Source organism: Hyperolius riggenbachi, chromosome 9, assembly GCF_040937935.1.
Source record: "Hyperolius riggenbachi isolate aHypRig1 chromosome 9, aHypRig1.pri, whole genome shotgun sequence".
NCBI classification, from domain to species: domain Eukaryota; kingdom Metazoa; phylum Chordata; class Amphibia; order Anura; family Hyperoliidae; genus Hyperolius; species Hyperolius riggenbachi.
Window position 1 is genome coordinate 74,571,743 of NC_090654.1, and position 23,236 is coordinate 74,594,978.

Sequence of the window (23,236 nt, forward strand, 5' to 3'; positions counted from 1 at the left end):
TTTAGCTTACCTACCATGTTGTTTTTAGTTTTCACATTTAAGAGAAATATTTATGAAAAAAAGAAAAGAATGTTTCTGCTGGTTTTCTTTTTACGGTTTCTCTGTGATGCCAATCTTTTTTTTTTGTTAACTCAGCTGAGTTTAATTTAAAGCTTATTTTACAAATTACTGATAACTGAGAAATCTGTTGTAAGGGCCCGTTTCCACTTCTTACTGATGCGAATGTGGCTACCTAGCCGCATCGCATCACTTCCACCGCCGGCCGCATCACTTCCGCATCTCCCGATGCGGAAGTCAATTGAGGGGATAGGACGCGGCTGCGGGCGGATGCGCCGTGCGAGAATCTGCAGCATGTTGCAGATTTTCGGATCGCTCCGCACAACATGCACACAGTGGAAACTCTTCCATTGCTGTGCATGTGTTTCAGGACACCTGCGGTGCGATGCGGCCGCATCGCACCACTCCTAGTGGAAACGGGCCCTTAGTAAACAAAGAGGTGCGGCATATTGCCGTGGTTATGGAGATGGCTGTGGTAATAATGCTGGTGGAAGTCCACCAAAATAAACAGCTATTTAAATGGTTATCCCCTTTGAAGTGACTGGTTGATGGAAACCGTGTGTGACCTTATTAGAGAATAGATTATGATCCACTCTGAGAGACAGCTAGTGACAAGACTATATACTTTGCATGGCAGCAAATGTAGCGCATATTTTTATACATTTTGGCACACATATTCTTTAATCACCTAAATGACGTTTCTAAAAGCGTATGCGAAAAATGCATGTCTTAAAGCATACAAGAACACATGATGAGGGTAAAAATCCAAACCAAAAAGCATTAAAACGCACAAAGTGACATGTAGATACACAAAACCACACACATTTTTTTGGAAGCGCTCTTTAATTTCTGTCATGTAAATGAGCTCTAGACTGGCATTACTTCTTTGGCTGGAGTTGTGTCACTTGCAGGTTTATGTGCCTGGGGATGCTGGTCATTGGGATCCGCCGATAGGTAAACATGAAACAGCAGTTTATAGTGTTGGCATCTCCTATTTCCAATTCCTAGAAATGTGTTGTCACTCAGTCACTCAGTGTTCTCACAGCGTGATCTGCAATACCAATACCGAAAATAGTCCCTGCTTGGGGCTGGGTGCCCTTCGGCTGAGCAGAAGGGACACACGTAATGGTGGGGTTGGGGTTGGGGAGGGGGGCGCAGACGCTCAGTTATTCCAGAGCTTCCAGAACGACAGGACAAGGTGGGGTCACAAGAAAGGAAAACCACAACAACAAAACAAGTGGATTTAAAGAGGAACTGCAGTGAAAATAACATAATGAAAAAGGTGCTTTATTTTTACAATAATTATTTATAAATAATTTAGTTAGTGTGTAGGGCGTGTAGTACGACCAATGTAGTATTTTGGGCAACTGTCTGTATAAGAGCAGGCTTAAGCTCTCCTCTGGGCCCAATAAACAAAACTGTGGCCAATCAGCCTCACAACATGATGTAGATCTGCAAAATCAAATCATATTAATAGTTAGACAGTAGGGGGCAAATATACATTCTAAAGCAGGGGTGCCCACACTTTTTCAGCTCGTAAGCTACTTTGAAAATTGCCGAGTCCAAGAGATCTACCAACATTTCAAATGCTGTACTTAACATTTATAATGCTGGTATATTGCTATGTACAAGTCTTGTATAGTCATATAACCTCATTATAAATACTAAGTTTAGCATTGGAAATGTTGGTGGATCTCTTGGACTCAGCTATCTGAATTGCACCACTTAGACACTGACATATAGATATGATATGAACATTGCTGGTCCTTACCTAATCTGATGACTTGCACTGGATGGAATCTGCCAGGGATGCTGGTTGTCTGCCGTTGCGAATACTAACGTGTGAGCACTCAGACCAGTCAGATCTCACAGTGTGTTAGAACCAGGAGGACCTGGGAATTCACACTTAGCCAGATTACGTTTGTGTTATATCTTAGACCAGTTCCAGGGTGTTGTGACCAAGGACCTTACACCCAAGCTTAGGGATACTGTGTCATTGATGTGTTATACTTTAGACCAGTTCCAGGGTGTTGTGACCAAGGACCTCACACACAACAAGCTTAGGGATACTGTGTCATTGCTGTGTTATACTTTAGACCAGTTCCAGCGTGTTGTGAACAAGGACCTCACACACAAGCTTAGGGATACTGTGTCATTGCTGTGTTATCATTTAGACCAGTTCCAGGGTGTTGTGACCAAGGACCACACACTCAAGCTTAGGAACACTTAGGAGACCAAGGAACTCACACCCCAGTCTAGGACTTTGTTATACTTATATGTTATGACCATTTGCTCTGTCGACCTTTCTCTTGCTTTCTGATTCGGTACCTCTGCATATCTGCCTACCTGTTGCCAGACCCTGCCTGTACCCTGTTACCGAATCAGTCTCTCTCTCTCTGTACCTGATCTGCTCGTGTGTTGCCAACCTGGCCTGCCCGACCACTCAAGCTGTCGCTCTCCCTGAGTGGTCAGTCTAACTGTACTAACAGTAACACCATTCCACCAGGTGTCAGCTGCAACCAGGACTCCCGCTCCTCAGAGAGTCTGGCCTGTTAGCAGCCAGTGGTCTCTTACCCTGGCTGCAGTACAGTTTACCATCTGATATCATTATCCCTGGTTACCAGGTCCTCACTATCAAGGAGATAGTTTCTGCACTGCCCAGGGCCACCTGCCCCTCAGGTGGCTCTTGGCCGAGCCATTGACATCCCCCGCCCCTCGGGAGATAGCCTTCAGTTCATCTAGCACTTTACTCATTAGGTGTCCAGAGGTTAGTCATACTTGTATTATTGGTGATTCTGCAGATCATCCATAATCAAGTATACATCTGTATTGTTGATGATTCTGCAGATCATCACCAATCAGATTCTCTCTGTGTGCTGACACCAATCGTTACAGATATACTATTTTAACCATTTGCACATACTAGTATAAATCTAATCTGTACTTTGTAAACCTGGAAACTCAATGCGTATATACCATAAACAATTTTCTGATAAAAGTACAAGTAGTCCCCAACTTACAAACGCCCGACTTACGAACGACCCGCCGATACGAATGGCATGGATTCTGTGTTTCCATGGGAACAAGTAAAAAAAAATTCTAATTGGACTTGTAGTTTTCGAGAAAATCGATTTTTAAAACATCTAAGAAAAAATGGCTTTTAAACTTCTATAAGCAGGTACAGAGGGCAGAGGTGACACAGAAGGGGACACTGGAGGCACAGAGGAGGTACAGGGGACAGAGATGGCACAGTGCTCCGACCAGATTCAGGTTAGGAACGAACCTACAGTCCCTATCTCATTCATTAACCGGGGACTACCTATATAGTGGAACATAATTTACATTTTGCATCAGTTGAGTAAGGAACTTGATGTGTTCCTTGAAAAAGGACAGAAGACTGAGGCATGACATGGTGCAGGCTTAGTGTGAGCAGCAATAAAGAACTGATCGGGGTGGATTTTTTTATATAAATTGTACATTTCACACAATTATCAATACTTGTTTAGGTGACACCGACGTGAAAAAAGACTTATGATGTAATGATTTGTATTTGTAGTACTGATAATTAATAAAACATTAGTAGCAAATTGTCTCATATTTTTATTTTTTTAGATATATAGCTTTTTTTTATATAACATTGCAGAATCCTGTCAGATTTGCAATTACAAGCCAGACAGATTCTGTTAACTTCTATGCAGTAAAAATCTTATCTTATCCAAATCCGTCTGTTACTTTGATGTAAAAGTACTCCAGAAAACAGCAGGGTTGGGTCGGAGAGCTCAGAGTCGCTCTTTTTCATATATAACAACTGAAGTTTCTTAACTCTTTCTGTACTGGAAAATATTAGACTACTATCTGTGCTACTAATGCAATATTAGACCAATATCTGTGCTACTAATGTTCTATTCCTTAGCTGTACTTCACATACAAATCATTATCTCATAAGTTTATTTTCACTTCAGATTCCCTTTAAGGTGCCCTTATAGCTGGCATGTGGTCAGAAAATTCGACCATCAGATTAATCCCACTCTGATCGAATCTGATCAGAGAGGGATCTATTGCTTCTAGTGCAGATATCAAACCAACAAACGTTGAATCCGGTGATACCTTTAAAGGACTTACGAGGCCAAAATCGTAAAAAAAGTCAAGTACCTGGAAGATGTTTAAATGCACGGAGGACGCCGTCCGTGCCCTCCGTGCAGTTCCGCCGGGTCCCCTTCCTGAAAGCGCCCCCCGTGCCGATCGCGACCCCACAGGCTGGGTCGGGCTCTCATGCCGCTCCTAATATGGCCGCCGGAGCTGGCCGCGGCTGCGCAGTCCGCAATGCCCCGAGTACGGCTGCGCAGCTCTAGGGCCAACCCCTCCGATCCACGCTACAGTGCGTGGTTCGGAGGGGTTGGCCCTAGAGCTGCGCAGGCGCACTCGGGGCAATGTGTACTGCGCAGCCGCGGCCAGCTCCGGCGGCCATATTAGGAGCGGCATGTTATATTATGCGGATAATAATCAATGAGTAGTGATGGCCCGAACATCAAATTTGCTAATTATCCGCAAGCGTTTTCAAACAGCGAACCGCTATTGACTTCAAGGCTAATTCTAACATCTAAAAGAACTGTTTCTGGCTACAAAAGTGATGGAAAGGCTGTTTCAATGGGCCTAACACCTGGACCGTGGCATGCCGGAAGGGGATCCATGGCAAAAGTTCCACCAAAAATGACGTAGTTGACACAGAGTTGTGTTTTAATCTCTAAAGGGAAGAAATCATATTACGTTCCTAAATTTGTGGAATAAAGTGCTTTAAAACGTCCAGCGTGTGTATATGTCGATCAGGTAGTGTAAAAGTTGGGCCCAGTTCACACTGACGGATGAAACGCTGCGTCTGCCACAGCGCAAACAACCTCAAAGAGCTTTAGTGATAATGTCAGATGAGCGAATAATTGTTTTTACTAGTTGAAACCTACAGGCCATAAGTGTTAGTCTTTTCAGCGGCAATCTTTGTATAGTGGTGTGTAGTGATCACCGTGCTTGTGCGCACGTTCACAGGAATGTACGCGATTGTGTTTTTTCAGCCCCATGTTTGAAAAATGATGTTTTTTTGAAGCCACTGTAGCAGATGCCAGAAGTATTTGGAATATGCTGTAACACAGGCCAGAACAATTTTGGCATATTCAGTAACATTTACGATACATAATTTTTTGTTGCAGCCACTGTAGCAGAGGCTAGAAGTATTTGGCATATCTATTTTTTAAAAAAACCCTTTTTGTTGCAGCCTCTGTAGCAGAGGCAATGAAAAAAACTTTGGATTATCTATTTTTGAAAAAAAACATTTTTGTTGTAGCCGCTGTTGCAGAGGCCAGAAGAATTAGGCTTATTTATTTTCGGAAAGGCCAGAACTATTTTGTCATATACAGTAAAAAAAACTTTGGCTTATCCATTTTTGAAAAAATGTATGCAGCCGATTTACAGCAGGTGACAAGGCTCTTGACCTTGACCTCTTTCCTTTCTGCTCACGCTGATCTATAGCATGATCAAGCATTTGTATCTTTGGAAAAACTTGTTGATTTGTGATAAAACTTTTTGTTTAGGGGACAGAATGACATGAAGTGTCCAGACACCTTCCTGGACTGCCTGAAGACTTCTGAAATCCTGGGTACTTAGAGACAAAGCATTGGACAATCAGATTAAAAACATGCGCCATGCAGGGCACAACTGTTAATGTGCCCAATCTCAGTGTTGCCAACAGATTGCTTCTGTTATCAAACACCACTTTTCCGATGTCCAGTTGGTGCAGGGTCAGCCACTGATCGGCCTGTGACTTCAGAGCTTACAGGAGTACTTGTCCAGTATGACACTTGGTTGTAGTAGAGGGGGCACAGCAGCAGAGTAGGACTCAGCAGAGGAAGAGGATGAAGGAGTATGAGGAGAAGAGGAGGTGGACGTGACACCAGCTTCATTGGAGAGCCACGTATTCCATGCTTCCCAGCCGTCACCAGGTTTACTCAGTGGGCAGTGTAGGTTATATACCTACCCTGAACGTGCTTTGAAGACCATGTATCAGTGGTCATATGGACCCTTGCCCCAACACTTTGTGCTAGAGATGTGGTGACTTGGCTCTACACATGACAATACAGGTTTGTTATATTTTTGAGAAAAAAAATTTGTGTTGGCTGGCTGACCCCAGGTGCCAATACATGCTGTTTGCCTCCAGATCTTGCATGCTCTCCCTGCTTCATACTCGTCTTCTCCTCCCTCTCTGACGCTCTGTCTCTTCATCTGAACTGTCCTCCTCTTGCTCTCTTCTTGTGAGCTCCCACATCACATCCCTGCGGTGTGGCCTGCCTTGGCCTGTCATTTTTTTATTGCACAATATTAATATAGCAAAATAAAGGCCCTGCCAGTGAGGAACTTGAATGTCACTTCACTCAGGTCAGGTGATGTTTTATGCTATGTGCAATAATCACCACAAAATATAGGCCCTGCCAGTGATGCCTTATACAGGACAGTAGTGGATACTAGATGGCAGTAGTGTGTCTGGTGTGGATACTCAGGTGTTTGTTTGTTTTTTACTGAATGTCACTTCACTCAGGTCAGGTGACAAATAGGTTACTGTTATGTGCAACATTCACCACAAAATATAGGCCCTGCCAGAAAGGCCTTATACAGGACAGTAGTGGATACTAGATGGCAGTAGTGTGTCTGGTCTGGACACTCAGGTGTTTTTTTACTGAATGTCACTTTACTCAGGTCAGGTGACAGGTTACTGCTTTGTTCAATAATCACCACAAAATATAGGCCCTGCCAATGAGGCCATATACAGGACAGTAGTGGATACTAGATGGCAGTAGTGTTTCTGGTCTGGACAGGTGCTTTTTTAATGAAAGTTTCACTCAGGTCAGGTGACAGAGAGGTTTGTGCTATGTGCAACAATCACCACAAAATATAGGCCCTGCCAGTGAGGCCTTATACAGGGCAGTAGTGGATACTAGATGACAGTAGTGGTGGTGAAGGATTATTGGGTTATCTAGTCGGTGCACTGCTAGGACCAGCACACCTGTCTCTAACAGGTAACGTGCACTGGACACAGAGGAAAGCAATATAACTATAGCAAGAAAAAAAATCAGCCCTTACAAGGGCTAATGTGTTATTGCACACCAGTCTCCACCAGCTAAAGTGCACTGGAGACACAGAACAGTAATATAAAAAAGCAAGAAAAAAAACAGCCCTTACAAGGGCTATTGGGCTATCTAGTCGGTGAACTACTGTAGCAGCACTGCACACATGTCTTTAACAGCTAAAGTGCACTGGACAGTGGACACACAGAATGGCAATCTACAAAAAAAAAAACCACAGCCGGGCTGTTGGGTTATCTAGAGGGTGAACTAGTACTGTAGCAGGAATAAGAGAACTTGACACAGAACGGTAAGCTAACTTCACTATCCCTCTCAGTAGCACAGCTCTTCCTATTCTGCCATGTTTCTGCTGACTCTAGGAAGAGGGGTACATTTTTGGCTCTACGCATAACTGCATATGTATGGGGATGGATCAAACTCGCCATCTGTTCGCCATTGTGCGAACGGCTGATGACCGCCAGGAACTGTCCACCAGCGAACAGTTCAGGCCATCACTATCAATTAACTTGTCCTTTGTATATGATGTGTATGATCCCTTTCCCTGGGAAGTCTGTCTTACACTACCTACTTGCGGTACTACATCCTCCTGCACACATCACAAGATGACATGCGGCGTGGTGACATCATTAGTGTGGCCACGCTCATTTGTGCAGCCCTGGAAGCCAGGGATATGAAGGGACCCCATCACACCTACTCCCCATCTCAGAGAAAGCAGCCATGATCGGCGAAATGCTTGAGATTCGGCGGGCCTCTGGCCCCCCGGGGTAAGTGCACCTTTCTTTATATACACCATTTTCACTGTCACTATATGGATAGATAAATACTGCAGTTTGGTACCTTATTAGTTGCAATTTGGCGTGGACTACATTTGCTTGTATTGTTTAGGTTTGCACATGTGCCTCCTCAGGCTTGGCAGTTATATTGTATTATATATGCAACAAAAAAAATGTTGCTACTTGTACTGTTCCTAGGTTCTCGCTGTATTTGTGTTTTAAATTGTTGTTATTGAGTTATTCGGCAGGGTCCTCCCTTCCCTAGTCTATTCTACATGATCCTTTTTCTCCTATTTCTATGACCGCCTCATACTGATATTACTGGGCCTACCTAACCAGCCCAAAATCACATGATCATGTGTCTTATACCCTGTTTGCCTTGTATAGCTTTGTCCTATGGTGTGTAACCTTGTTACGTCTGGCATCCTTTGTATCGTATGTATTTATTGCCCAGCACTTCATAATATGTTGGTGCTTTATAAATACAATAAATAATAATATTAATAATGTATAATGTGAAACTTTGAGGGTCATTGAGAGTATGTAAGGTTATGTCTCCATCTTGTGGTGAATGTTGTAATTATCTTTTTATTTGTTGGCTGAAGTATGTTTTCAGCAGAAGCCTGATGCTAGGTACACACAATACAATTTTCTGGCAGATTTACCTGCCAGATCGATTTTTTCCAACCTGTCCGATCTGAATTTCGATCAATTTTCCGTTCACTTCTATGGAAATCGATCGAAATTCAGATCGGACATGTTGGGAAAAATCGATCTGGCAGTTAAATCTGCCAGAAAATTGTATTGTGTGTACCTAGCATTAGCACGTTATCTGTCTCTTTTTGTATATTTTTGGTACTGTCTATATAAGCTAAAGAAAAGGTTCAGCATAGGTACTGAATGTCACATAGGTGTTAATTGTATCTGTAATCCATGTCCCTCATGGTGTACATAGAATAAAAGTCATAACGTGAAAAATAGCAAAAAGATTGTGTACTCTCAAGCACATTATTTATCTGTATCAGTGTTGTGATGTCAAAGGTTTTTAACACCTTGGGCCATATGCAATTCACTTTTTCACCTGAGTTTTCTCCTAGGTGATATTTTTAAACTTGTCAATAAAATGCCTTTTAAGCCGCCAGAAAGCAAGAAAATACTCAAAATAGCTTTAATAGTACTTTTTCACCTTCTTTTTGGTACGTTTTTAGTTGAAAAGTGATGAAAAGTTATTTTAAATCGAAGATGAAAAATTATCTCCTAGGAGAAAAGTCAGGTGAAAAAGTCAATTACATATGGTCCCTGGTCTTTGAGGTTTTGGTTGTGAGTTCGTAGGGGGGTATAGCCACAAGAATATTAGCTACATCATGTACTTTTTTACCCTCTTACATATTCCAGTTGGTGTGATGTCTTCCATTTAGTGGGAATGTTAGCTGACACAAGGAAACCGGAACCCTCATCAATATTTGATTTTTTTCCCTCCGAGGAGGGCCGATGTGATCGGGTGTGTCAGGTACCGGCCCCACGGCAAGCCTGCAGAGACAGTTCCTGACTGTGGTTTTCTCGTTTCTACCAGATCGAGAGGAGAAGCAGCCTTATTCAAGCTAACACAAGGCTGTCACCCCTCAACAACACTTCACTCTGCCACCACTAGCTGCCGCTAGACACTTCGACAATTCCCACTCTGCTGTCGAGTGGCCTGCACTCAGTCCAGCGTTTTCGTATTTGGGTCAGCTTTGCGCTTTAGGCCAGAACACGACAACGCCACACACCCAATGCAATCACACTGTAGCAAGGCACAATCCCAGCATTACAATCGTAACACAAATTACAGTACAGTCTCTCTCTAAGAAGGCGAGTTCTGCTAGAACATCAGAAGTCAGGCTTAATAAATAAAGATTTAATATTCCAAAAAGTGGAACAGTGCAGACAGAAATATATACAAAATATTTACAAAAACAAAGTAAAAACTACAAAGGCACACAACAAGACAGCTTGCAAAAAAAAAAAAATGTGCGGGAGGACGCAGCTGGTCAGAAACCAGGGTAGTCCTAGCTTCTTGCTACCTCTGGGGAACTACAAGTTCTGAGTCTCCCAAGCTGATTTTTTATAGCAAGCAGCATATCCCAGGTGTACAAGTCCAGATATAATTTAATTTCCTCAGACGGTTGCACAGATCTCTTGTAATATATATCCTTGCTGGCTGTGATATGCAAATTTCAAAGGTTTCCTGTTCCGCTTTGAACCTTCCAGACTCAGACAGTCCGATTGTATATTGGGACAAGAGGTGGCTGTTTACATATATATATAGAGTTCAAAGCAATGCAGACACATCAGCCTATTCTTGACAAATGGCTGCTAATTAGCAGCTCCCTTCCATCCTAGTAGGCTTATAGTTTCCAGAGGAAACTGAATGCAAATGTAATTTACATTGACATACAGAAAATCAAATTAGCAGCTTCCTTCATCCTAGTGTCCAGGTGACAGTTATACCCCAAAGCCAGCTGGCAGACTGGCTCCTAACAGACATACACATAAGAGATAGTACATAGCCAACATAAAATTAAAAAATATGGCTTCTGTATTATATACAATATCACAAATGGCTGCTATATTATCATAGGGTGTAGTTGTCTTTGTTTCAGCAATGTGATTGGCAAGATTTGAGTAGATCTCCAGAGAGGCTTGGACCCCTGTAAGATTGGTTAGCAGCCATTTTCTGTTCCTTGGCCTTATAATAGTGCAGTACTAGAATTACATCTCTAGAAAGGTCGGGGTTGTGAGGTCCTGTCATGGCCCTATGAATCCTATTAATCCAGAACAGGCTAGGGTTAGCTTGTGACAGCATGGCTGCAAACTAGTTCTGGGCTGCTTCTATCAAAACTTACACTGATTCAGGTAGACGTAATTCTCAGGTTGGTGTGTCTTGCTCTATTTTCACAATCCTTGGAGTTACATTTCTGGAGACTCAATTCTAGTGTTGGACGAATAGCTCATTGTTCGATTCGACAGCCAATCGATTGAACAGGCCGAGATTTTCAGGTGATCGAACAATTGAATTTGTATTGCATTGAAGTCCATGGCGCTGTATTCTTGGTTAAAGCGGACCTGAACTCAGAACGTCCTCTCTGCTCTAAAAGATGAGCAACAGCATAATAACCTTTAACCACTACTGGACCAACAGACATTATAAACCGTCCAGTGCTAAAAACGCTCATGCACAGGCGCGTGCACATGCATGTGCACTTTAAAGGGAACCTGAGACAAGACACATCTCAGTTTCCATACTTACCTGGGGCTTCCTTAAGGCTGCTCGTCCCTCACCGTCTCCCCGGGTGGCTCCAGTCTCCGTCAATTAAGCCCAAAAGCCTGGCTGAGTGCAGCCTGCACAGGCGCAGAAGGTTCCCAGGGACGGGAGCGCACTCGGTTGGGCCGCGCATGCACAACAAAGCTGACTCGCCCAGGCTTTCCGGCTCAATTGCTGGGGACTGGAGCCACCCCAGGTAAGTATGATACCTGAGACACTTCTCGTCTCAGGTACACTTTAAGGCAGGGAACACACTTGCAGTGCCGTTTTCCCTTACGATTCCTGGGTCTCCATTGGCTTTTGCGTTCGCGTTTAACGCGTACCTTTTTCAGGGAACATTTCCGCATTTGCGGCGGCATGTACAGTATGTGAACGTATGCATCGTGTGGAAAAAAGCAGAAAGCTGTGCGATTTAAAATGTGCAGAAAAAACGCGAACGCAAAACATGAATGAACAGTCATAACGTGCATTTCCCGCACAAGGCTATTGACTTTAATTGCCTGTAGAATCATGCACGTTTCGCCGTCTGTGGCTAAATGCGCACAAACGTGTCTAGTGTGTTCCCTGCCTTAAGGGAACCTTAACTTTAGCATGTTTTTAAATCGCACAGTTTTCTGCTTTTTTCCTCACAATGCACAGGCTCCCATACTTGCCGCTGCAAATGCGGAAATGTTCACAGAAAAACGTTCGCAGCAAGCGCTAAAGCCGGCGAAGACCTGGGAATCGCAGGGAAAAATGGCCCTGCATATGCGTGTTTCTGCCTTAAAGTGCACGTGCGTTTGTGCATGAGGGTGCACGGGCGGATGCGCATGCAAAGTAGAGTCGTTGGCGTTCTGCCATCCGTGGCAAAACACGTACTAACCCATCTAGTGTGTTCCCTGCCTAAAGGGAACCTTAACTTTCATGCGTTTTTAAATTGCAAAGCTTTCTGGGGTTTTTTTCGCACAACAAACACGTTCGCATAAAGTGCCGCCGCAAACACGGGAATGCAGAAACGTTAGCGGAAAAAAAAGTGAATGTTAAATGCAAACACAAAAGCCGACGAAGACCCAGGAATCACAGGGGAAATGTTTACGCAAGTGTGTTCCCTGCCTTAAAGTGCACATGCAATTGTGCGCGTTTTTCTGTCTATGGCAAAACGCGCAGAAATGTGTCTATTGCAGGCATGGGCAAACTTGGCCCTCCAGCTGTTAAGGAACTACAAGCGCCACAATGCATTGTAGGAGTCTTACAGCCACAGTCATGACTCATAAAGGCAAATGCATTGTGGGACTTGTAGTTCCTTAAAGAGAATCTGTACTCATAGAGGGCCTGCAGAGGGCGTGTATAGCTTCTCCCTATTAAGGGGTCCATACACCTAACGATTTTCCCGCCGATATACAGCAGATTCGATCACTGTGGTCAAATCTGCTGTGAAATCGTTGACCGAACGATCGATTGCCGACCGAAATCGATTGTTCCCGTCAATTCTCGTCGTTCCTGTCCGTGCGGAAGATTTCGCTCGATCGGCGGCGGGTCGGAAGTGCGTCGATAGTGGAGTTCGAATGTCCGACGATAGAAGCAGTACAGCGGCAATACATTACCTGCTCCACCGGCGCTTGTCCCCGCTGTCACCGTTGTTCCTTCTCCGCTGGGCTCCGATTCTGGCAGGCTTCCCTTCTTCCTGTCTGGCAGGAAGTTTAAACAGTAGAGCGCCCTCTTGATTTTATAAATTGCAAGTAAAAATGGTATTTAAACTTAGAAACATGACAGTTTAAAAACCATGTTTCTTTGCATTTTTAAAATCAAGTTTCTCAAAAACTACAAGTTTTTTTTGAAAAATTCTTTTTGTGACATATACCCACTATTCTGCTTAACATATGTAGCAATTTTGGTAGCAATGGCATGTATGAGGGCTTTGCTAGTAACCTCTAAAGTCGGCACACAACTATGCAAAGTTTCACCAAAATTACACAAAAAAATTACGCTAAATTTTGAAATACTACTATTACATACGAAATTAATTACGACTTTCTCTGAAATTTCGCATTATGATTATGATGCGTAATTGCGAAATTTCGCATATGCAAAGTTTCGGCCTACCACTGCATTTGGTGAAAAAAAAATGGCCTTTAGTGCTACTGGTGTGCCCAAAAAACCAACTGATTGAATAGAATTTGGGGTGTTTGAGAGCTGAGGCCTATGTAATTTGATTATTTTTTGTGCCAAAGTGAAAAAACTGTAAAAGAAAAAATAAAATTTTCAAAGTTATGGTACAATTTCAGTAAAACCGCATGAGTAAAAATGTTACAAAATAGTATATCTGAGTAGGCCTGGGTCTCTAGTTTTCAGCTTGGTGACATTTATGGCTTTTCTTGACTGTTCAGACGCCCCATAGACTTTGCTAAGAAAGAAGGGGGGAATATCTTGGTTTACAGTGTATTGCGTGGCCAAAAAGTTATCTGATTATGAATATAAGGTATCATTTTAACTGTGACATGCGAGAAAATAGAATTTGGGGTGTTAGAGAGCTGAGGCCTAAGTCATTTGAAATTTTTTTTGTGTGTGTGTGCGCCAAAGTAAAAAAAAACTGTAAGAAACTGTAAGAAAATTCCATGTTCAAATTTTTCAGCAAAACCACATAATCACAAATGTTACAAAATATGTATATCTGTGTAGGCCTGGGTCTCTAGTTTTCAGAATGGTGACATTTATGGCTTTTCTTGACTGTTCAGATGCTCCAGGGGCTTTGCTAAGAAAGAATGACTGTATTACTTTACTTTTGGTGTAGAAAATGGCCTTGAAAAATCAATTGATGCTGCTCATGGTTAACAATGTTCATGGCCAAAAAGCTATCTGATTGTGTATGTAGGGTATCATTTTAACCGTGACAAGTGAGAGAATAACATTTATAGTGTTAGAAAGCTGAGGCCTAAGTCATTTGAATTGTTTTTGTGTGTGTGTGCCAAATTGAAAAAAAACTGTAAGAAAATTCCATTCCAGCAAAACCACATAAGTACAAATGTTACAAAATATGTATATCCGAGAAGGCCTGGGTCTCTAGTTTTCAGAATGGTGACATTTATGACTTTTCTTGACTGTTCAGATGCTCCACGGGCTTTGCTAAGAAAGAATGACTGTATTACTTTTGGTGCAAAAAATGGCCTTGAAAAATCAATTGGTGCTGCTCATGGTTAACAGCATATTGCATGGCCAAAAAGCTATTTCATTATGTATATAGGGTATCATTTTAATTGTGATAAGCGAGAGAATAGAATTTGGGGTGTTTGAGATCTGAGGCCTTTGTCATTCGAAATTTTTTTTTAGCGGCAAACTGAACGAAAAGCAATACAATTGTTATTTTCATACACTCTGTACCAAGATAAAACACTTGAAAAAAAAACCCAGAAGTGACAGAATTGAAAAGGGAATATATAAATGGTTACGTTAGGACTCAGCTTTTTAAATATGTATGTCATTAGAGTGTATTTTATTTTTGTTAATAAGGGCTTGTAATCATTGGTAGTGTGCTATGAGAAAATTAAAACCACAACATAGAAGAAAATACACCTTTATTTCTAAATAATATAATGTCACCATACTTTGTACTGGTGACATCATTTAAATCTTGTGATAACCAGGACAAATAGGCAGATAAAATGTGTGGGTTTTATGTACGGTAGCATTGTTTCGTTTAAAACTATAGGGGATGAAATTGGAGAAATTGTGTATTTCATTTTTTTCCCCTTAAAGGGACACCGAGCTCTGGATAAAAACAAAATTTGTACTCACCTGGGGCTTTCTGCAGCCCACCGTAGGTCGGGAGGTCCCACGGCGGCGTCCTGGCTCTTCTCCTAGGCCTTCGTCCAGAAATGGCTGACCGGCGGCTCCCAGAGACACTGGGCCCGAGTGTCAGGCTCCTTCTTCCGCATACGTCACCGCTGTCGTCACATGCCGGCTGCCTCGTGTCATCACGGCGGCCCGGCGCGACAGTACGGCGCATGCGCGATTAAACCGCGCATGCGCCGTACTGTCACGCCGGCCACTGTGATGACTCAAGGCGGCCGGCGTAGTGACTTCAGACGTGACGTATGCAGAAGAGGAGCCTGACACTTGGACCCAGTATCGCCTGGAGCCGACGGTCAGCCATTTCTGGACGAAGGCCTAGGAGAAGAGCCGGATGTACGTCGTGGGACCTCCCGACCTGCACTGGGCTGTAGAAAGCCCCAGGTAAGTTCAAATTTTGATTTTAATCAGAGCTCGGAGTCCCTTTAAAAATGCATAGAAAGTAAAGTAATTACTGAAAACAAATATCCCCAAAAAAGCAAGGTATAGTTCATTTTGTTGTGATAAGTATTGAAAAAGTTATTGGCGAATAAAAGGGAGGAGCGCTGACAGGTAAAAATTGCTCGGGTCCGTTAGGGTAAAAACCCTTGGGGGTTAAGTAGTTAAAAACAAAACATTTCTTTGTTACAACTGATCCTGCAATAAATCTGCAGTGTATTTGCTTCCTGCTGTCTTGGAAGCAGACATATTGTTAAAGAGGAACTCCAGTGAAAATAATGTAATAAAAAAAGTGCTTCATCTTTACAATAATTATGTATACATGATTTAGTCCGTGTTTGCCCATTGTACAATGTTTTATATCCCTGATTTATATTCTGACATTTATTATATGGTGACATTTTTACTGTTGGCAAGTGATGTAGCTGCTGCATGCTTTTTTGACAGTTGGAAACAGCTGTAAACAGCCATTTCCCACAATGCAACAATGTTCACAGACAGGAAACTGCCAGTAGTACCACGGTACTCAGTTTCTTGTGGGAGGGGTTTCACCACAATATCAGTCATACAGCGCCCCCTGATGGTCTGTTTGTGAAAATGAATAAATTTCTCATGTAAAAGGGGGTATCAGCTACTGATTGGGATAAAGTTCAATTCTTGGTCGGAGTTTCTCTTTAACAACCTGTGTTTACAAATTAGCTGCTCTGCTGTGGCAGAGAAGATACCTGAGCTGACTCAGCTGAGAGATCAAATTAGTGTTGTGATTAGTCACAGAGGAGGGTAAATGATTTAACAAATATTTATATAGCGCTGACATCTTATGCAGTGCTGCACAAAGTGTATTATTTTGTCACTAATTGTCCCTCTGAAGGGCTCACAATCTAATCCCTGCCATAGCCATATGTAATGTGTGTATAGGGTAGTGCATGTATCGTAGTCTAGGGCCAATTAAGGGGGAAGGCAATTAACTTATCTGTATGTAGTTTTTTTTTTAATAAAATTTAGGATTTTTTTAATTAATAAAAAAAAATAAAACCAGCAGCAGCAATCAAATGCCACTAAAAGAAAGCTCTATTATTGGGAAGAAAAGGAGGTAAAATGCATTTGGGTGCTAAGTTGTATGACCGAGTAATAAACCATTAGTTAAGTTTATTTAGGTTGTGCTGGATTGTAAAAAATGGCCTGGTCACTAGGGGGGTATATATATATATACTTTTTAAGAGCTCTATATACACATTTTATCCATTTTTTAAAAAGGACAGTGTGGGGTCCCCACTCTCAAGCCTCTTTAACACCCATGCAGGCTGGTATAGCCAGAATGTGGAGCGTGGGGCTCTGCAGCCTGAGCTATACCAGACCACATGGTCCATGGTATGGGGGAGTGAATGCCATTGACTCAAGTGCAATTTTGCTGAATTTGTACAGTTGAATCAGGTGTTATTTGGGATGACCTGAGCCAAATTCTAACAGCCATATTCCGGTCAAATATAGCAAGGACCTGAATTGGAACAACACTATTCAATTATTTCCTCATCTTCAAAGATAGCAGATTTGTCCTCCTCTTAGGCGTTTGTAATGGAGTCATGTTTTGTTCTAAATGTTTGAGTATGCTGCCCGCCTACTGTATTTCAGCTGTATTGCTGCTAACTGCCTGCTTTAACTCAGCCTTAAAAAGTCTTTAATGCCTTTATGTATGTCTGGGGAGCTATGGGGGTTCTCTTACCCTCATCCTGTGTGCAGTCAGTGGAATCTCTGGTTGATTGAGCCGGGGACTGCTGTGCTGAGCTGCATGGTGAAGCCTCCAAGTTGACCAAATTCTGGAGAGCGGGAAAGAGAGTCTCCAGCATCTGCAGTGGAGACTACTGCATTGTTTTTAGTTCTTTGTCCTTCTTGGACCACCTGGACATCTTAATGGCTGGTGCCACTAGTTTTTGCCGCAATCTGCATGTTGGGACTTGTTTATAATCCAGGATCCGTGGTCAGGCACAGAGCTCATTCTGAGTACATGTACCAGTGTACTGTTTGAGGGCTCTGCCTCTGACACAGGAGACCAGGGTTCGATTCTCAGCTCTTCTTGTTTAGTAAACCAGCACCTATTCAGTGAGGAGACCATGGGCAAGATTACCTAACACTGCTACTGCCTATAGAGCTCATCCTAGTGGCTGCAACTCTGGAGCTTTGAGTCTGCCAGGAGAAAGGCGCAATATAAATGTCCTGTATGTGTGTACTCAGGTTTGCACCATGCATGCGCGCTAAGGTGAAATTTAATTTAAAGTGGCCTACATGTCTTAGTCAATTCTGCAGCGTCTATTTTTAAGCTTCCTCGCTGGGTGGGTGCAGAAAAGAAAACATGAAACTTTAACACTAGACAGAGAAAACTTAAAAATCCTGCAAAAGATTAAAACCCATAAACACTTTTTAAATTATCTACGGATTGGAGGAGTGGCATTATTGTTAAAGCCACTGACCACCCCCTGTACATCAGTAAGCAGGGTTGGGACTTTGGCGAGTGGCACAGGTTTTTGAACATGTAATGAACGAGTGATTTTCTCAAAGGGGCATTTTACTGCACCATTGTCCAGCTGGATGGTGGGGCTACATGATGCTGAAGCTGAGGCAGGTATTCTTAACCCTATCTAACCATTACAGCCACAACAAAAGAAAAATTAAAAGGAAAAAAAGCAAACAAACTAAAAAGCCAACGATGGCTTTATGTTGACATTTATATACAGGTTTGAATGATTTTGTCTGCTCAGTTTATGGCTGAAACTAGCGTGATTGTCTCCTCCATTTTTTTTATTACCATAAAGCTGATCTTTGTGTTTATTAAACTCCACCCTGTCTATACATAGAGTCCATCAAAGCATAATAATCTTGATTAGCTTATGTTATTGCTGCTGTCTGTTGAACCAAGAAGATCTTTTCTTTTTAAAAGGAAACCCTGATGTGAATGGAATATGGAGACTGCTGTTACTGGCTTACAATTGAGAAATTCTGCTTGGCTGGTTGCTCTACTGACCCTCTGTTTCTAATAGTTCCAGATGATGGTGATCAGCATAAATGGCCATAGACATGATGCTTTGGTCTGAAGATTGTACACTGGTAAGCACCTGAGGAGAATTAGCCTGTTCCCGCTCAGGTCCATGACATGTCACCAGAGGATAGTCAGACTTCAAAGTAGGGGTGGGAAAACAAAATTATACCCTACCAACCAACAATAGTATGGATGTATTCTGTGCTGGACTCTAGGAAGTGGCAAAAATATATAAAATAATTCAAAACACTTAAGCTGGCCACTAACAGTCCAATTTGTAGCGAAAAATCGTTCGCGTGATCAGAAATTCTGATCGGATTGGTTGTAAATAATCTCAGTTGATGGGCACAATCAATAATGAAGGATTATAAAAACAATCGTCCGATTGAATTTTCGTCGAACCAAAATTTGGATTTTCTTGTTGGTCATAATAGATAGAAAGCAATGATTGGTTAGTTGAGGGTGTAGTGAACGATTTTTCATCCGATCAGAATTTCTGATCGCTCGAACAATTTTTTTCTAGAAATTGGACCGTTAGTGGCCACCTTTAAAAGGATACCCGAAGTGAAGTGTGACATGATGAGATAGAGATGTGTATGTACAGTGCCATGCACACTAATAACTATGCTGTGTTCCTTTTTTTTCTTTTTCTGCCTGAAAGAGTTAAATATCAGGTATGTAAGTGGCTGACTCAGTCCTGACTCAGACAGAAAGTGACTACAGTGTGACCCTCACTGATAAGAAATTCCAACTATAAAACTAGAAAATTGCTTCTGAGAGCAGGAAAGAGATAAAAAGGGTCAATAGTTCATAGATTTTTAGCTCTGGCATACTTTAATGAATGTGTCATTGAGCAAAAACAATAAAACAGTTAAAACTTAAAAAGCAGATTTAAACATAAAATACAACTCTGGAATATCTTAAAAAGGTCAAGTGGTAGCAAGGCCAGATTTTTACTTTTTTTCTGCCCTAGGACATCTTTTTTCTTGCTCCCCATCTTTGTGTAATAGCTCCCCACCACTTCCATGTGCAACCCCCTCTTCTGTGTTACCATCCATGTACAGCAGCATACATGCAAAAACAGCACTGGGAAATGTAGGCACAGGGTGAGGCCTGGAACCCACTAGAAGCGCTTTTCTGAGTGCTTGTGATTTGAAAAGCTCTTGCTAATGCAATGCTATGGGCGTGATCCCACTTGAGTGATGTGATTTTATAAAAATCTCCCATAGCATTGCATTAGCAAGAGCTTTTTCAAATCACTAGCGCTTAGAAAAGACTGCTAGTGGGTTTGAGCCCTGAAGCTGAAAAACATCTCACCCTGCTCTTGGAAAAGTCCCAGTGGTGTTAATTACTATTCCCCTTTCAGGCCGCCATGGACTCGGGTTAGATGTATTTAGGCTGTCAGCTATTTCTGGCATTAGATGTTTTTAAAGTAATTTGGGCTTCATCTTTTGATCCGCTATAGCTGTAATTCAGATTATGGCCTATGGCGGCACATGGTGCACTCAAATTTCTCTGTGCCGTTTTGCGCAGTTTCGATACAGCAGCCCCTCTCTTATATGTACAGCTCCCTTGGGTAACAGCTCACCTCTTCCATGTGTTGCCGTCTATATCCAATCTGCCCTTTCCGCTTGCAGCCTCTTCCAAATTCAGCAATCCCTTTTCCATGTCCAGCTGTCTCCTTAGACAACCGCCATCCAAGACCTGAGCCTTTCCTAAATCTGGCCCTTAGTGATAGACTGAGCTTTAAAGAGGATCCGAGATGAAAAACGAATTATAACAAGTAACATGTCTATATATCTTATCTAAAGATTAGGTAGTTTACATAGCAAATCTAACTGCAAACAGCTTAAATAGAATATGATTATTTCTTCCTGTGATACAATGACAGCAGCCATGTTGTTTATAAATATTACATACAGACAAAGCTGATAGTATCTTCAGCTCTCTGCCTGTGACAAATTCACTCTGCTCTACTCCTCCCTCCTCTCCTCTGCCTCTGAAATCTCTGGCTAGTAACCTCCTCCTCCTCCTGCCCAGACTGATCTCCCATGAGCCTTTGCTACAGTGTCAAGGCTCTCTGAAAAGCTGTGGGCGAGGCTTGCTTAGTTTATAGGGAATTAGAGTATTAAAACAAAACAAAAAAAGTATTTGGCTTGAGGAATGCCCTGTAAACAATATGAAAGGAACACAATTATGCAATGAGTAAAAGTTTATTTCGCATCCACTTTAAAGAGACTCTGTAACATTCAAAAGATCCCCTGGGGGGTACTCACCTCGGGTGGGGGAAGCCTCCGGATCCTAATGAGGCTTCCCACGCCGTCCTCTGTCCCACGGGGGTCTCTCCGCAGCCCTCCGAACAGCCGGCGACTGTGCCGACTGTCATTTCAATATTTACCTTTGCTGGCTCCAGCGGGGGCGCTGTGGCGGCTTTCCATTCCGAACTACACGGAAATACCCGATCTCATTCGGGTCCGCTCTACTGCGCAGGCGCAGGAAACTTGCGCCTGCGCAGTAGAGCGGACCCGACGGCGATCGGGTATTTCCGTGTAGTTCGGAGCCGACAGCCGTCAGAGCGCCTGCGCAGGAGCCAGGAAGGTAAATATTGACGTCACCGCTGCCCGGACTCCACGGAGGGCTGCAGCGAGACCCCTGACGGATGGAGGACGGCGTGGGAAGCCTCATTAGGATCCGGAGGCTTCCCCCACCCGAGGTGAGTACCCCCCAGGGGATCTTTTTATGTTACAGTTCCTCTTTAAGGGAGAGAACAACCACAATGGGTTTTCATAGACACAAATGCAATGGGTGAGAACTTTGCTGCCGGGAAGTGCAGATGGGAGAGACTTGCGTGGCCAAGCAAACAGCGACGGTGGCTCCATAGATTTTCAATCGATTTTAGAAAATCTGTGTATAGTGTGAGGGGAACCAGTAGATCCCTCACAGATCAAATCTGATCTATCTGATAGTCGATCTGGTGGCAATCTATTGGTGTATGGCCACCTTAAGCTTCCTACGTTATATTTCCGGTTAAACTGGAATAACCTGCAGTGAACAGCAGCCTTGAGTTTGGCTGGGGAGCTCTGTAGTTACTCATTCACAGACTGTGTGACAATGACAAGGTCAGCCCTGACTTTATCTGTTGCCAGTGTTTCTTTCATGTAAACAGAATCAAACCAGGGCACCGCACAGAAATAACACCAAAGAAAATGAGAAGATCAGCAGATGACAAAGTCGGACAATGCTGAAAGTCCTACCTTTTAAAATAAAGCCATGTACAAGTGGGCCCATGTTTGACTTTGCAATCCCACATTGCACATTAGCTATTTGCCAGCTGCCTTTATGCCCTGTTATCAGAGCAGGATCATCCACCAGGCAACCTAGGCAGGTGCCTGGGGCCTACTGGGTGTCAAGGGGCCCACCTACCACCGTCTTTGATCTCTCTCCACTTCAGCTTACTAAAAGGACTACAAGGTGGTCCAAGTCTACTACCTTGCTTAGGGCCCCATTACATCTTAATCCATCTCTGCCTGTTATGACCCTAATAATGGGTGCAGTGATTGTCAACAAACAACCCGAGCTGCTCGTGTGTTGCAGAACTCACAAAGAGATGGTCAACTAGATGCTAATTTATTCTACTTCCAAGGAAATATAATGCAAATTGCCTGCAACTAGCAGAGAGTGGACTTGATTGACTGAATTACAAGCTGTATAATATATGCATTACATTCCCATGTAGGCCAGAAAAAAAACAGTATCTCGTTGACCCTCTGTAATGAAGAAGCATGGGTATCTCCATCCATCCATCCATGGCCATCCATCTCTTTTTCTCACCTAACCTCCCTATTTTTGGATAGGGACACATAAATGAGAGTTTACATTGCACTCAGTGTGATCTCCAGCATCTAAAATATTGCTTTGCTTTTCTCCAATTGCTCATATCAAGGAAAACTAGCAACTTTTGCTATGGAATATTTATGGTGTGCCTAACAGAACATGTAAAGAGGTGTGGTGGGGTGTCAGTGGACTTATGGAGGGCCCGAATAGAGGTGGTGTGGAGAATGACTGGTAGTGTGATGAGGAATGGCTGGAAGTGTGGTACAGTATGAACCAAGGTGTAGAGAAGCATGAGTAGATGTGTGGTGCGGCATGCCTGGAAGTGTGGTACAGTATAAACAGAGGTGTAGTGGGGTGTGAGTGAAGGTGTGGGGAGGGGCATTAAAAAAGATGTGTGGTGGAGCGTGGCTGGAGTTGTGGTGGAGTGTGGCTGGAGGTGTGACTGGACATGTGGTAGGACACAACTGGTTGGAGGAGTGATTAATTGTGACTAAGATAAGTTAATTGGCCTACCCCTAAATTGGCCCTAGACTACGATACATACACTACATGATACATACATAGACATATGACTATGGTAGGGATTAGATTGTGAGCCCCTCTGAGGGACAGTTAGTGACAAGACAATATACTCTGTACAGCACTGCATTAGATGTTGGCGCTATATAAATGCTAAATAATAAAAAACTAAAGGTGTGGTGGGGCAGGGTGGGAGGTGTGGGGTATGACTGGAGGTGTGGTGGGCTGTGACTGGAGGTTTGGTGGAGCGTGACTAGAGGTAGTGTTATTGAGTGTGACTGGAGGTGTGGTTGGGTGTGACAAGTAGTGTGGTAGAGCATGACTG

At 42.9% G+C, this 23,236-nt stretch overlaps 1 protein-coding gene across 1 annotated transcript in view; it reads left to right on the forward strand.

Moving 5' to 3' along the window:
• The first annotated feature begins 1,317 nt into the window (after positions 1–1,317).
• The window catches only part of ALDH1L1 (aldehyde dehydrogenase 1 family member L1), a 206,773-nt gene continuing 184,854 nt past the window's right edge, over positions 1,318–23,236 (forward strand). Inside the window, exon 1 of the mRNA XM_068253079.1 lies at positions 1,318–1,339. The gene's annotated coding sequence lies outside the window, so the exon portion shown is untranslated. The remainder of the gene's footprint in view (positions 1,340–23,236) is intronic.